Source organism: Monodon monoceros, unplaced genomic scaffold (genome assembly GCF_005190385.1).
Source record: "Monodon monoceros isolate NGI ecotype Baffin Bay Population unplaced genomic scaffold, NGI_Narwhal_1 Super_Scaffold_10, whole genome shotgun sequence".
In the NCBI taxonomy this organism is placed as follows: Eukaryota; Metazoa; Chordata; class Mammalia; order Artiodactyla; family Monodontidae; genus Monodon; species Monodon monoceros.
In genome coordinates, this window is record NW_021703766.1 from 7,693,283 (window position 1) to 7,707,631 (window position 14,349).

The 14,349-nt window shown below is 41.2% G+C and overlaps 1 long non-coding RNA gene across 1 annotated transcript in view; it reads left to right on the top strand.

The window, feature by feature from the left end:
* The window catches only part of LOC114888133, a 270,013-nt gene that overhangs the window by 16,614 nt on the left and 239,050 nt on the right, over positions 1–14,349 (top strand). The window contains exon 3 of the long non-coding RNA XR_003791715.1: positions 527–691. This is a non-coding gene — a long non-coding RNA (uncharacterized LOC114888133). The remainder of the gene's footprint in view (positions 1–526; positions 692–14,349) is intronic.

Sequence of the window (14,349 nt, forward strand, 5' to 3'; positions counted from 1 at the left end):
GGAGAAGTCTGTGGCCCTTCTATTAGCACTTAATAATTTCTCACCTCTCATTTTTCATTAGCTGGGCATAGTTTTCCAAGCACTTTGATATTGCCTTTCTCAGTTGCCCTCACAACGACTCCTTGAGCTTGGCAAGCTTGCAGAGATAGTCTCTGAGGCAGAGAAGCCTCTTGACAGATAAGGGTCCAGAGTGGTAAATCTCATTTCAGAGCGGTCTGGAACTTCCCAGGATGGCTCTGAGTCTGTATTTGAGTGCCTGTTTTATACTCATCAGGTTACCTAGCTCCAAAATATCATAGTCCTTCCATGGACACAATAAGTGGTCCAGCCAGAAACAAAGTTGTCTTCCTTGTCTTTCTTTTATGGTGTTACGCCAACTTCATACAAGAGAGAAGACTTTGTTATCTGCTTGGAAAGAGGGAGGGTTCTCATCTCCCTCCCAGTTGACTGATGCTTCCTAACAGCCCACCAGCCATCTCAGAAAGAGCCCTCCTGTAAATATTTTGGTCGACCACTTCTCTTGCAGCTGACTCAGGAATTGAGATGGGTAGTCTGCGGATCCTAGAATCAGTCTGGAGATGGTGATGAGATTGCCAAGTGGAATTGCCGTAAGCCTTGACTAGCAAGAAGCAGCTTACCTTGTGGAATCTCGGGCCTTTCTTCTGACCACTGTAGGGACTAAGAGGACAAGGTAAGCGAGGAAGCACAATGGTGGGGACTGAGGCACATGTTGGGAAGGCAAAACGATGGAGACAATGTATGAAGCTTCAGAGTCCTTCTTGAGATAAATCATACTCACGTGGGGCAATTGTTCCTTCAAAAATATCGCTGGAGGAGTTGAACCAGAACCATGGGAATTGCAGGGAATGCATGGGAATGCAGTAAATAAAATAGGAATATCCCCTGCTTTCATAGCACCTACTGCCTAGCGGGGGTGTACTTCATAAACAAGTAATTACACAACTGTACATCAGGGTTCTTTGTGGGAGAAGAACAGGTTGCAATTGGGGCACGTAAGAGGTCATCTTGACCTGGTGTCAGGGGGTCCTGGAAGGATTCCTGGAATTAGGGGTATCTAAGCCGAGTCATAAAGGAAGATCAGACACTTGTTAGGTGAACACATGTGGAGGTAGAGTAGAGGGAAAAGAGTGGGCAAGGAAACGAAGATGTTTCAAAGAACTAAGATTATTGCAGTTTGGTATGACTTTAGCTGTGGCTTTAGCATACAGAATGGGGAAAAGAGGTCTCTAGGCAAAACCTAGTATTACTTTGAAAAACTGGGTCGAAGTGCTTAACTTGAAATGTAGAGAATCGCCATGAATGAGCCACTGGCTCCCCACTGTCTACTAGTGTGTTTATGTAGGAACACTGACTTCGTATATGCAGGCAAGATGGTGCAGGTTAACTCAAGATTTCTATGAGTACGTTTTGCCTTGCCTGGCAAGTTGTGAAATCTGTCCCCTCACTGAGGCAGACAGCGCCCTCCAGTGGCAGTGAAGGTGAGAGCTCCAGCTGTTATAAGGACGGTGCATTTTTGCCCATTCCCCTCTGAGGTCACAGTCAGTTGAGAGTCAGTAGAGTCTGCTGAAATTCTGAAACCAAGTAAGACAAAGAGAGTGCTAGTCCTTATGGAGAGCTGACTTATTATCTAAATGTTAATCCTTTTAATATACCTCCAAAGCAGTCTCCTGGTTGAGAAAAATTACCAAAAAATAATGGAGGAGAGAATGAGGACTATAAAAAATGGGAAATGTTCTGTCATTTCCCTTTCAACCCCCGCCCCCCCAGAACACTGATTTAGCTTTGGATGGTGGAAGGGAATTAGTAAGTGGATCTACTGGTGTAAACAATTTTAACAATAGAAAGTTAATTTCTTCTCAACTCTTCTAAACGTTGGAATAAGACTTTGACGTGTTACCAAATAGCCAGTCTATTTAGGTGCTTACCTGTCTGGGATCAAGACAGAATAAAAAGAGGTGTGTGTCTGGGGGAGGGGACAGCTGTGGTTCATGTCATAATGTCCCAGGACACACCCAATTCCCCTTCCCCCTACAGGGGGAAAATTGGGATCCCACTCTACCCAAACGTGTTGTGATTTTGAGCATATTAAATTTTATTTAGTTATTCTACAGAAACCTCAAGATTTAAGAAGGTGCCCAATGGTGTGGATAGAATTGCTTTAAATGACATAAGAGCTGGAACGCAGTAGTTACTTTTCTTTCTGCCTAAATAGGAAGAACGGCTGAGTCGGGGGAAGTGACCCTGTGGTGCTTTTCAGAATCCTCTAGGTGGCGCTGCTGCAATAGCTATTGGCCAGAAAATTTTTAAGCACTTAAGTAGCAAACCAAAACTTAACTTATTGAATGTCTTATATTCATGGTTAATTGCTAATATGATCCTGCTGATAATTTATACCATCACATTTACATAATAGTCTCCTAAGAGTGAGCCTATACACATAAATTCCACAACCGAGTAATTTCAAGGGTTGGAATACATGTACTTCTCTGGTTATTATTTCATAAAATTATGGACTTTCGCGTGTGGCTGAATTCTTCCACACACGTTAAAACTGGCTGCAGGATTAGCTCTTGTGACCTCTACTTGTGTTGGACAGTGTAGGACAGTGCCTTGTACACAGTAGGTGCTAAATTAACATTTATCAGAGGAATTGATTCTATTTTGTTTTTCCCCTTTCACTACAAATTGGAGATGAGGTGGCTACCTGAATTAAGTTTTGTGCAGCCCTGGTCAGACATTGCTGCTCATCTTTGCTAATAAAAAGACTGGGAGGCCATTTTTCCTTTATTTCTGAAAATGGCCTGAGGTGGATATATATATATATATATATATATATATATATATATAAGAGAAATCACTTCTTCATTTAAAAAGTAAATTCGTTTTCAGGTTGGTTCCATTGAAATGCAGGAATGGTATGAAAAATTGTGTTTGATAATCGCTCGAATCTTAATCAAGATTTTATTAAAATCAATATTTGATATGCTGCTCAATTTAATTAAACTAAACCATAGAGAAATGAGTGATAAATGGGCTTGAAAATCAATCACGGGATAAGGTATGTTTCTTTTACTTAGTTTAACCTATGAAATGTTGGGTTACGCAATCGCTGTGACGACAAGAGGAACAACAACAAAAATCTCCGCTTTTATTTATACAATATGGACAACTAATATGAATGAGCAGGTACTCTGTGCCAGGCACTGTGCTAAACCTTGTGTATTAAGTTTCCTAATTTATTTTGGAACAAAATCCTACGAGGTCTGTCTCCTCAGTTGAGCCAGCGTGCGTGTCCCAGGTCACTCAGCCGGTAAAATGACAGAGGTGGATTTTAACACAGTGATCCAGCTTTTCCCACTCCCTTAAACTGCTCACAAGGAGGAAGAAAAAATATAATTTGACTGTGGTTAATTTTAGAGAAGGTCAGTGGTGGTCATTTTCTTCCTAGAAGAAGTTTTGCTTTTAAGGCTAGTGATAGAAGAGAAGTGGGGGGCAAAAAGCCGACTCAGAAGGTCTCAGCGTTGACTTAGCAGCTCTGAGTCCCGTGGACTGGAGGAAAGAAAAAAGGTTTTTCTTTTTCTGGACAGACACAGAATATGGTTATTTACTATATAATTTATGCTTATTGAGAGTGGCAGAGATTTACGGCTTTAGTAAAAATGTGTTCTAATTGGGATTAGCTAATGAAAAAGTGGTGGCACTGCAGAGGCAAAGTTGGAGAATGGGATTTCAGTGGAGGTGCTTCTTCTCTCATGGGAGGCCAACAAAAGGGCTAGTTTCACGCACTGGGGCGAGAATCATACTTTTAATTAGGCCTTCAGAGTTTGTGCCTGCACTCTTGGCTCTAAGTGTTCTTAGTCGTCCAAAGAATCGGCTCGAGGAAACTAAAGGTAGTCTTGTTAAATACCATCGGCAAAGAGAACAAAACTGCAGCTTCCTGAAAAACCTCCCTCATTTTTATTCAGTGCTTGTTCGATGGGATGGAAATTAAAAATCAACAATAGTCACAACCACACAACTGTTACGACTTCCCTGCTCTAGGCTGAGGATAATTTTTCTTTCAAGTCACGCTTCCCAAACGACGGTCATTCATGTATCACATGCACAGTTTTTGACATCTCCCTGTACCTCTCGTGTTACTTAATATTTTCACTGAAAATGGTTTGTTTTTAAAAACTGAAATTGAATACACTTATTTTAGAAGGAAGCTTTGTGTCACGACTGCGAGTGGGAAGCCAGTGTTACGTTTTCTAAGAAGGATAAGAGTGAAAAGGAATACAGTTAAGTCAAAACACTGTTATCAAATTTTAACTCCCGGGGAGTATCCAGAGGTCATAAAGACATACTTGTACCAAACTGAGACTTCCTCTTTTATTATATCTGAGGAATAAGAAAAGATTTGAAAAGGGAATGATTTTTTCATTATGCGAATCAATTTTAAACAACAAAGTGTCTATGTAACACCTAAAATCAAGTTTCCCACCAGAGGTGCGTCCTCCAGCCTTTCTGATCAACAGCCCATGAAGCTTTGTCTGCTGCTTACGTGAGCCTTTGCCCCCCTTTCTTTACTTCCCGTCTTCCTCCCAATAACATTTGAACCTTGCTCCCCCCCCATCTAATTCCACTTATCTTATCTCTAAACATTTAGAGAATCCTGTCAAGTGAACAGACTCGGGATGGGAGGCAGATTACAAAATGAATGGTTCCCACTGTTGGTTAACACTTCTTTTCTCCATATATGATGTTTGAGATAGTTTTTCTCTAACCGGAAGTGGCAAGTTTCCAATAATAGTAAAGTAAATGTAACGAAAAATATGTCTCGTTACCACTCCTGACTTCATGTACCCAGTTCCCTCTTCCACTGATGACAGAGGCAATCACTGTCATCATGTTTTCTGTGTTCTTCCAGAGGTATCCTGCATCCATGCAAGTTTACTTGAACCTGTATTCCTCTCCTTAAATGTCACACAGATGGAAGCACACTCTACATGTAAATGTAGAATGCTACATTTTATTTATAAACCCAACAATGTGTTTTGGATGTAGTTTCATATTAGTATGTATAGCCCTAGCGCAGTCTTTTGAATACTGCATAGAAGGACTCTATGCACGTAACTAATCCCCTTTCTATGGGCACTTGGATCATTACTTTTTCTTCTGCAAACAATACTGTAATATCCTTGCATAATTCTTTTTGGGCCCATGATGACCATTAAGAAATAAATCTAATGCTGGGCAGTATTCATTCAAATGGATGGAGTTCTAATTATAATAATTAGAGAGGGCAGACATAGTCATATTTCTTTCATGAGGATTGGCTTTCTCTTTTTCCTTACCCATAATATATCAATAAATTTGTCTCTGCTCTGGTGTCCTGCACAGCATGAAGCATCCTGATTTGCAGATGCAATTGTGGGTTCTATGTTATGTTTGTTGCATTTGTCTAATACTATTTAATTCTTCCTTGTCATGATCACATTTGAAATTAGTCCTGTGGTTTTGTGCTCAATGGCTGTCTCTCAGGGGATGACAAACTCCGTGAAGCCAGGGAGAGACTTGGGGATGTTGAAAAATCCTAAACTTCTGACCTTAGGGAAAATAAGTGCCACATAATTTTAATAGCAAATAGATACACATTCCTAGTGCAGCCTGAATGGGAAATAGGAAGGAAAACAAAAAGAAAGGGAAAACAACCCATGAGAGTTGGGGTTGCTATTTCTGATGAAGCTGGAATTGGGAAATACCAGGAGTCTCATAGGAAATCTTATCTCACCGGAAGACGATCCTGTCCTCTCGGCCAAAGAGCGGGTATGTATTTCTGTGTATATAATACTTGCAGACCCTAGACAGGGGGCCGGTCTTCCTTCTGGCTTAGCCTGCCATTTATTATCATTCACAAGGTGGTGTTAGATGCTCAGCTTTTAAAAGAAGTGGCTTTTCAGCAGTATTTTTACCCTTGAGAGTGTATAGAGAGAGCTCTGTGTTGTATGTTAATCAGAGCTTTCACAACTCGCTTTGAATGGTATTCGAAATGTGTCTGGGAGTATGGTGAATGAAATATGCCCCAAGTGTGCTCTATTATTTATTACTCAGGAGTCTTTCCATCTGAGACTTAGGCTGAAATTAAAGGAACCAAATACCTACCTTTAATAGTGCTCCCTATGTACCCTTCACCCCCAAAAGGGTTCCAGGATTTGATACATCTTAAGAGTCAGAGTGTATCTAAAGTTGTACTAAAATTTGTATTTTTAAATTCCCCAGTCTTTCTGTACATGTGTAGACCTCAGAGCACACAGTGCTATGCAAACATTTAGCAACCATGCCTGGGAGCTGTTCCTTCTAGAACCACTTCCCTCCCTTTTCCCAGATGGCAATTCTTACTCATCCTACAAAACCTGGTTCAAATGTCACTTCCTCCTCTGCCCTCCCTGATGGTTCCAGGCAGTGAGTCACCCCTTTCTCTGCTCTCCCACCATCCTTTTTATATACCTCGATCACATGCCTTCTCAGTGGGGCCGATATTGTCCCCAAGGGGGCAAAAATTCATTCTTTATTCTTTTAATGTATAAAGCACAGATATGCATACAATACATAAAAATGTACTGTATATAAAATTTCATGGTGGGAGGAGATTAGGAAAAAGCTATCTAAAAATACTTGACTTGGCACTTCGCTGGCGGCCCAGTGGTTAGGACTCCACGCCTCCACTGTAGGGGGCTCGGGTCCCATCCCTGGTTGGGGAACTAAGATCCTGCATGCTGCAAGTCGCAGCCAAAAAAACAAACGAAAGAGAAATCTTGACTTTAGAGTGGAGATCATGGAAAAAGGTTGAGAAACTGCTTTCTCATAACACTTGCTTCTTCTGAGACAGTCATTAGTTTGTATTGTACTGTGTATCTCTTACGAGTTAGAAAACCCTGGCTCTGAAACCCAGCCTCTAGCATAGTCCTTGCACTTATTGGCATTCACTATTTATGTACCTGAAGAAATAGATGATGATTGAGATGCTTGCTTCTAAACATGGCTGCTCCACACCAGAAACTCCTGTAAAAATCATTCTTAATGCCAATATCTAGGACCTACCTCCAGATCTAGAGTAGGACCTGGTGGCTCTGGAGTAGGACTTGGGAATATGTATTTTAAAATGCTACTCCGGTGATTGAATTTGCGAACTATCGCTCCAGCCCAAGAATCACTTTCCTTTTCTTTCGCAAAGGTCTCCATTTATAAAAAGAAAAACCAGAATAGATGTGGGTGAGATTTTAGACTGCAGGATTCTGTGAATGTGGCAGACGTTGTGGGCTGGCTCAACACCAGGGGAGCCCCGGGCAGGGTTTCTTTTGGTAGCCTCTGAACAACATGGACAGATATGAAAAATTAAATGGTTTGGGCACTGCATGAATGTCCAGAGTGCTGGTTGATGGAAGCGCTGGTGATTTTTAGTGGCATGACCTGAACTCTTTCTCTACTCCTGTCCTGGGAAGGAATGTTTCCTGGAAAAAAAAAAAATCAATAATTTGAATGACACAATGGGAGACACACTTATCAGATCCATGGATGACACCCACTAAAGAGGAATAACAAATGCATAGACGAACGGATCTTTAACAACCTCCCAGTAGGTTAGAACCAAGGTTCTCAATCCTCTCAGGCCCAATGCCCTCTTTAGAGAAAATATTTTGTAATGCCACTTTTGTTACTGTGAAAGGAATTTCATAGATGACATAAGCTACCTACATATGTAATTCCCAAACATCACTGTGATGCCATGAGCGTAATATCAAGAGAGATAAAAGGGCAGTAATTTTAGAATAAAACAATACTAGGAGACAAAATGTACTACAATCAGCTCTGCCATCATACTTGTTTTGAAAACGTGAATGTGTTCCAGTGTGACTGCGATATGAGGGGGCGATTTGAACACTTCTGTTGGCTTATGCGCGGTTTCATCCATGAGAAACACAAGGGGAACACAGAAAACCGCACCCTAGTGAGTTCATCCCATAGCATACACAAAACTCGAGGATGCACACGACCCAAACATCAACCAGCACCTCAGTTCACCTCGAGTTGGAAGCCACATCGACCCAAATCTGGTGTTAACAGCTCACCTTCCCATCCACACAAACCTCCCTCCTCCACAGTAACACAAGCTGCAGCTATTCCACTGCCCAGACTCATACAAGCAAAGCTCAGGTCTCTTCCAAGGTGACATGCCACTTCTATGGTAGTACTTATGTATCCCTTGACCATTTAACACGTGTAAAACTGCCACCATATTTATTAGGTTCTTTTATTTAATGTGTTGCTATTGAAGTATCTGACCGTTGTGGTCCTCATTACCCCCCCACCCCGTAGGCCCTGTGGTTTTTATCATGCAAATTTGTGTAGTGAGGTGACTTTTTAGGAATGCATATATTGTGTTGTGTCAGCACTGACTGGACTCCGATGCTTGCCTCTGATATAATGAATTAGTTTGGATTTAACAGATGTGAGACACTCTTCAACTGAATAGTGTTGATACTTTTTTTTTCTATTGGACATTTTGAAATCAGGGTGAAATAAGTATATTAGCACACGTGCATAGCATTGCCTTACTGTAGCAGCTCAGGTGCAGTCAAACTATGCTGGTGACTCAGATACCAGTAGTGGCATTGTTATAAAAGACGTGATTTTCTAAAATAGTGAGTAAATTATAAAGTTCTGAACAAAACAAAGCATATCTCTCCCTTGATTTACACAGTAGTTACTTTCCTGGAAAATTAACTTACATGAAACCCATGCAAAAAACCCCACTGTATTTATAACTGAAACGGAATTTGATTTTGTCCAGATTTGTATAAGCATATTTTTTCATCTGTAGGAATGGCATGGGAGAATTTAGACAGTTCTCTTATCCTCTATGAGACGTACAAGCCCCTGCCAACTAAATAACTGTAGTGCCCCTCCCCATCATGTGACAACCCAAACTGTCCCCGCAAATTTCCAACATGCCCTCTGGTGAACCACTGGGCTATTGCAGTGGACTTAGGATAAGCTATAATTAGGATCAATGTAAATTCTTCAGTTAGGCTGAGAAAATAACTGTACAGAAAACAGAATGGAGAAAAATGACCTAGCCCAAGAAGGGATAAGAAAAGTGCAGAGATGTTTGTTGACAGTAAGTGAAATATGAGTAAATAGTTTCATGTGACCTAATATATTTAGACACAATAACTAGACCAGTGCTGTTCAGTAGAAACACAACATGAATACATATGTAATGTCAAAATTTCTAGTAGCCACATTTAAAAAAAAGGTAAGAAACAGATGAAATTAACTTTATGAATATATTTTATTTAACCCAACATACCCTCCAAAATATTTTTTCAAGGTGTAATCAATCGATATAGAAAGTATATTAATGAGATATTTTATATAGTTTTAATACTAAGTCTTTAATACTGTATTTTACACTTAGAGCACGTCTGACTTTCCAAGTGTTCGAAGGTTCTGTACCACTACCAGCTAAGTCTTATTTGGTTATCACAATGCTTAAATGTTAAAACTTGATGTCTGTATTTTCTAGGATGCTATTGAGGGCAAGTTGAAAATCCCCAACACAAACTACCTTAAACAATGAGAACATTTATTCTCTTACTTAAGAGTTAGGGTGCGCCTAGGATTGGTTGGTTCAGCAGTTCATGACGTCATCCAGGATGTGGGTTCTTTCTGTCTTCCAGTTCCAACTTTCTTGGGCTGGCACTCCTCTCACGGTTGTAAAATGCCATCCAGGAGCAAGATGGCAGTTCACACTTCCTCGTTTGTGTCCAAGAGGAGGGATGAAGACACTTCTCCCTCAGACTTGAAATATTCATTCTTTCCTTCAGTCTTACTGGGCCCAAATGCCATGTCCCAATTGGCTTACACAAATCGTCTGGGTCAGACTATTGGATATTCTTTTATCAGATGCAAGGATGCCTTTGGGTATTTCCTCTTCATTTTACTCACCATAAGAGACACCATTTCTTATTGTCTTTACTTGATTTCTTTGCTCATTTACTGTACCTCGGTGTCTCTGGAAGTGGTTGAGTTTGTGACCTCTTCATAAAACCTGGGATCCAATAATTTTGGGCCAAGCCATACATGCAACATTGCGTATAATTTTGATTTAAGAGGATATTAAAAAATGGAGTAGGTTTAAAGGAGACAGCTAAGGTGACGAAGAGAATTGAAATCATATTTTATGAGGAATTTTGAAGGGAATGGAGGTGTAAACCCATGAGAAATAGAGAGCTGGTGGGCGGGAATACAGCATTTTAACATGTCTTAGGGATGACGGTAGGTCTATTTGTAACAGTTCTGTGCTCCCATCAATTTAGCTGCCTCTAATTTGTTCTGGAACTGCAAGCCAGATAATTAAGCCTGTTAGAATAACATGTACTATGAGAACAAATAAGCTGTGATTGAGAGGCTGAGGTGCTTGCCTAAGAATAAAGCATTTAAGCATCAATCCGTGAACTTGGTTGTCCCTCATCCACCTCTCTCATCTCATTCTTTTTTGATATGCTTGAGGCCTTGATCTGAGTTCTGGCTAGGTAATATGATTTTATCATTTTATGCATGTGCTAATAAATTTATGAATGATCACTAGTAAATAATACTAATTAATCTTTATTGATGCTCTGAGGTAAGTACTACTTTATCTGCATTATCTTCTTAAATTCTCCCAAACCCTATGAAGTAGGCAGATACTGTTTGTATCTCTATTATACAGGTGAGGAAACTGAGGCTCAGGGAGAGAAATAAACTTGCCTAAAGTCATAGAACCAGTAAGTCACAGAGCTGGGATCCGTACCAGAACTGTCCAGTGTCAGAGCCCATGATTTTAAATATCCCCCAAGGGGTGTTTGGGGAATGCTCTGTCCTTGACATACAAGATATTATTGATAGGAAGAGCAAGGAGTCTTCCCAGCTCCCTATTGATGCCAGTGGGACACACGCAGAGACAGAGGGGTCATGATTTTGACCTGATGTGGCTTTTTTTTTTTTTAATACTTTCGGGGTGGCCTGCCCCTCTCAGGATTGTGCAGAATTCTTCTACCAGGAAGGAGATTTTTCAGTTCATTTTGCTGCTCACACCTTTCTCCGCTCTTGCCTGACTCCGCCTCTTGGAGGACTGTGTGCCCCTCACAGAGTCGTGCATATCGTGGAGGCTGGTCCATATTTAGGACATCACACTTTACCTGAGGGCAGTGGGATGCCATTAACACATTTTTGAGAAGGGGAGCACTGAGATCAGCTTTATAGTTTTTAAGGATTGCTCCGACCTCTTTTGGGGAGATGGGGGAGAGGCCGATAGAGTTCAAGAGCCCCTCTTTCCCAGGGAATATTTCTCCATCAACTCCAAGCTTCAGCCCTGCTCCACAACACACTTTAGTCACCTACATCAAATGTCAGGGAGATGGAGGGAACGTGCTCAGATAAGAGGGCATAAATCAACCAGCCAGTGCATTTCCCTGGGGTACTCCTGACCTCTTGTGTCTCTGCCCATAAGCCCTAAAGGACCCAGGCTCTAACAGCTATTTGGACCATTGATGACCAAATGAATACCCAAATTATATAAAAACTAGGGGGGAATTAGAAATCCTTCTAGGACAAAGGGAGTGTAGGCCGTTGCCATTTTCTGGAAGGAAGTTCAGGATAGAGGGCTGAAATATTCCTCAACTCCAGAGCAGTTCTAACAGCAAACATTGACCATGCCCTTAGTATGGGCCATGCATTGTACAGAGCATGTTCATGAATTCTTATACTTCACTCCTGCCACAAACATCTAGAGTATTCTTATTCCCATTTGGCAGATGAGAACATTGTGGCCTCAAGAGGTCAACTGACATTCTCAAGGTCACTTGATAGTAAATGGTGGAGTCTAATTCAAACCCAAGCTGTCTGTGTCCAGAGCCAACAGTTTACACCCTAATGACTCTGGATTCCCTGATGCTTAATTCAAGAAAGCTGAGATTGTCCCCTTCCACAAAACAATTGATGCCATACAATGAAACGCATAACAAGGCTGAGTCCTGCCTAACTGCTCTGTAGCACTGCCCAAGTGTCACGTGATCCTCATCACATACAACATAGATATAGCTATCACTATATAATCTCAACATTCCAATGTGAGGTGTGCCACCAGGCAGTACACAGTCAATTGTCAAGCAGATGGCCCTAGCAATTGAGTGTTAAACCATCTCTACAAGGTATAAATTAATAACAACATGGAAAGAAAGAAATTTGCTAGATGCAAGATGCCAGCTGTAATTTCAAGAAAATGTTGATTGCATGCTTCAGGAACTATTTCACAAAGCCTTGCTCCAGTACAGATTTTCCTTGTAAGGTAGCATGAAAAAAAAAGAGAAATTTTTATTTTTACTTGGTGTTTATTGTTTCTTCGTCAGCAGCTGTGCCAACTTGGTGTTGATTATGCAGAGAAGAATTATTTTGATTATTGACAGTTGGCATTCTTCTCATAATTTGGAGTTCTTCATCTCAGAATTGTTTCCTCACCTCCTCTCCTGTCTGCACATGAATAAAAATCTAAAAGCACTTGCCAGGATCCTTACCCAAAGCAGCTGTTAGGAGGAACGTAGTTGAAAGTTCAGATGCAATTTGATGTTAAACTCTCCGTGCCGTTTATTCCTTTCTCTGAGCATCACTTCAGAGCAATGGAGCCTGTGGGGTTCATCACAAGTGTCTGAAAGGCCTCTCACAAGGAAGCCACACTCTTGTGGATTGCCTTTCCCCTGCGCTTTTGCCTGCTAGCTGGATGCCCCATCTTTCTTAGCCACGTCCATTCAAAACTCTATGCCAGCCGATTACTGGTTAGGATTGGCTGAAATGAATAGTCTCTGCTACTCTCCATATTTTTTCTTAGAGAAAGACTGCTTGGGGCTTCCCTGGTGGCACAGTGGTTAAGAATCCGCCTGCCAATGCAGGGGACATGGGTTCGAGCCCTGGTCCGGGAAGATCCTACATCCCGCAGAGTAACTAAGCCCGGGTGCCACAACTACTGAGCCTGCGCTCTAGAGCCTGCAAACCACAACTACTGAAGCCCGTGCACCTAGAGCCTGTGCTCCGCAACAAGAGAAGCCACCGCAATGAGAAGCCTGTGCAACACAATGAAGAATAAACCCCACTCACCACAACTAGAGAAAGCCCGCACGCAGCAACGAAGAACCAATGCAGCCAAAAATAAATAAATAAATTTATTAAGAAAAAGACTGCTTGAAAAACAAAAATGATCTAAAGAACCCCCTTCCAGATAATTTTCATATGGTACTTGTAACAGATTCCTTTGGTGTCCTGTGTCACACCCCCTGGCCTACCTCTATTTCAGGCTGAAGTAAGACACACCTCAAATGGCAGAATCCCACCTCCTGCTCTCTCTTCCTGGGGGGAGTTAACACCCCAGAGGATAATGACCCCTCCTATAAAGGGGTCAGAAGCCAGTGGAAAATGACCCAGCTTCTCCTCCTGCAGGTGGGCTGATCTGAGAGGCATTTTATCTGCTTCTCAGAGATCCTGGCAGAATCAAACATGTTGTCTGCAGCAGTAACCCCAATGTACTTCCTTATGTTGGCCTTTCCTATTTCCCTGGATCACCTCCCACGTAGGCACATGCATCCAAATCCTTGTCTCAGGCTCTGCTTTTGGGGAAACACAAAATAAAACATTTTTGTAAAAAAAAGTTTTTTCCCACTGAATTTGTTTCACTTTTCTCCTCTCCCTGTTCTTACCCATTTCTTTTGTTTTGGAGTAAGTAATAGAGTCTATTCTTTTAAAAAATGTAGGAGTTATGTAGATGCATTAAAAATCTCTCTATATATGTATTTTAATATATGTGTAAATGTATGTGTATATTTTTAATTTTTTATTCATGCATATCTATATCTATATATCTCTATCTCTATCTATCTATTTATCTGTCTATCTAGATATATAATGTGAAAGTCATCTCTTTGTGGAGAAAGTACATCATGGACAGAAGTCAGTCTTGGGTCAGTCAGACCTGTGGTTGAATTGTGGCCCAGCAGCAGTCAAGTCTTGTGAACTCAGGATAGTGATTTACCCTCCCTAGGCCTTAGTTCCAGCTCCCATAAACTAGAGGGAGCATATTTACAGGGTTGTTATGAATATGAATTGACATTGTGTATGTGTAACACACCAGCATGGTTCTGAACATTTAGCAGGCACTTAGCATAGTTCAGTGATCATTATAAAAACCAAAACAAAGCAAATTTCTCCGCCAAACTGACATGCTCCCCCTACTTCCTGGGGAGGGATGGGAAGGGG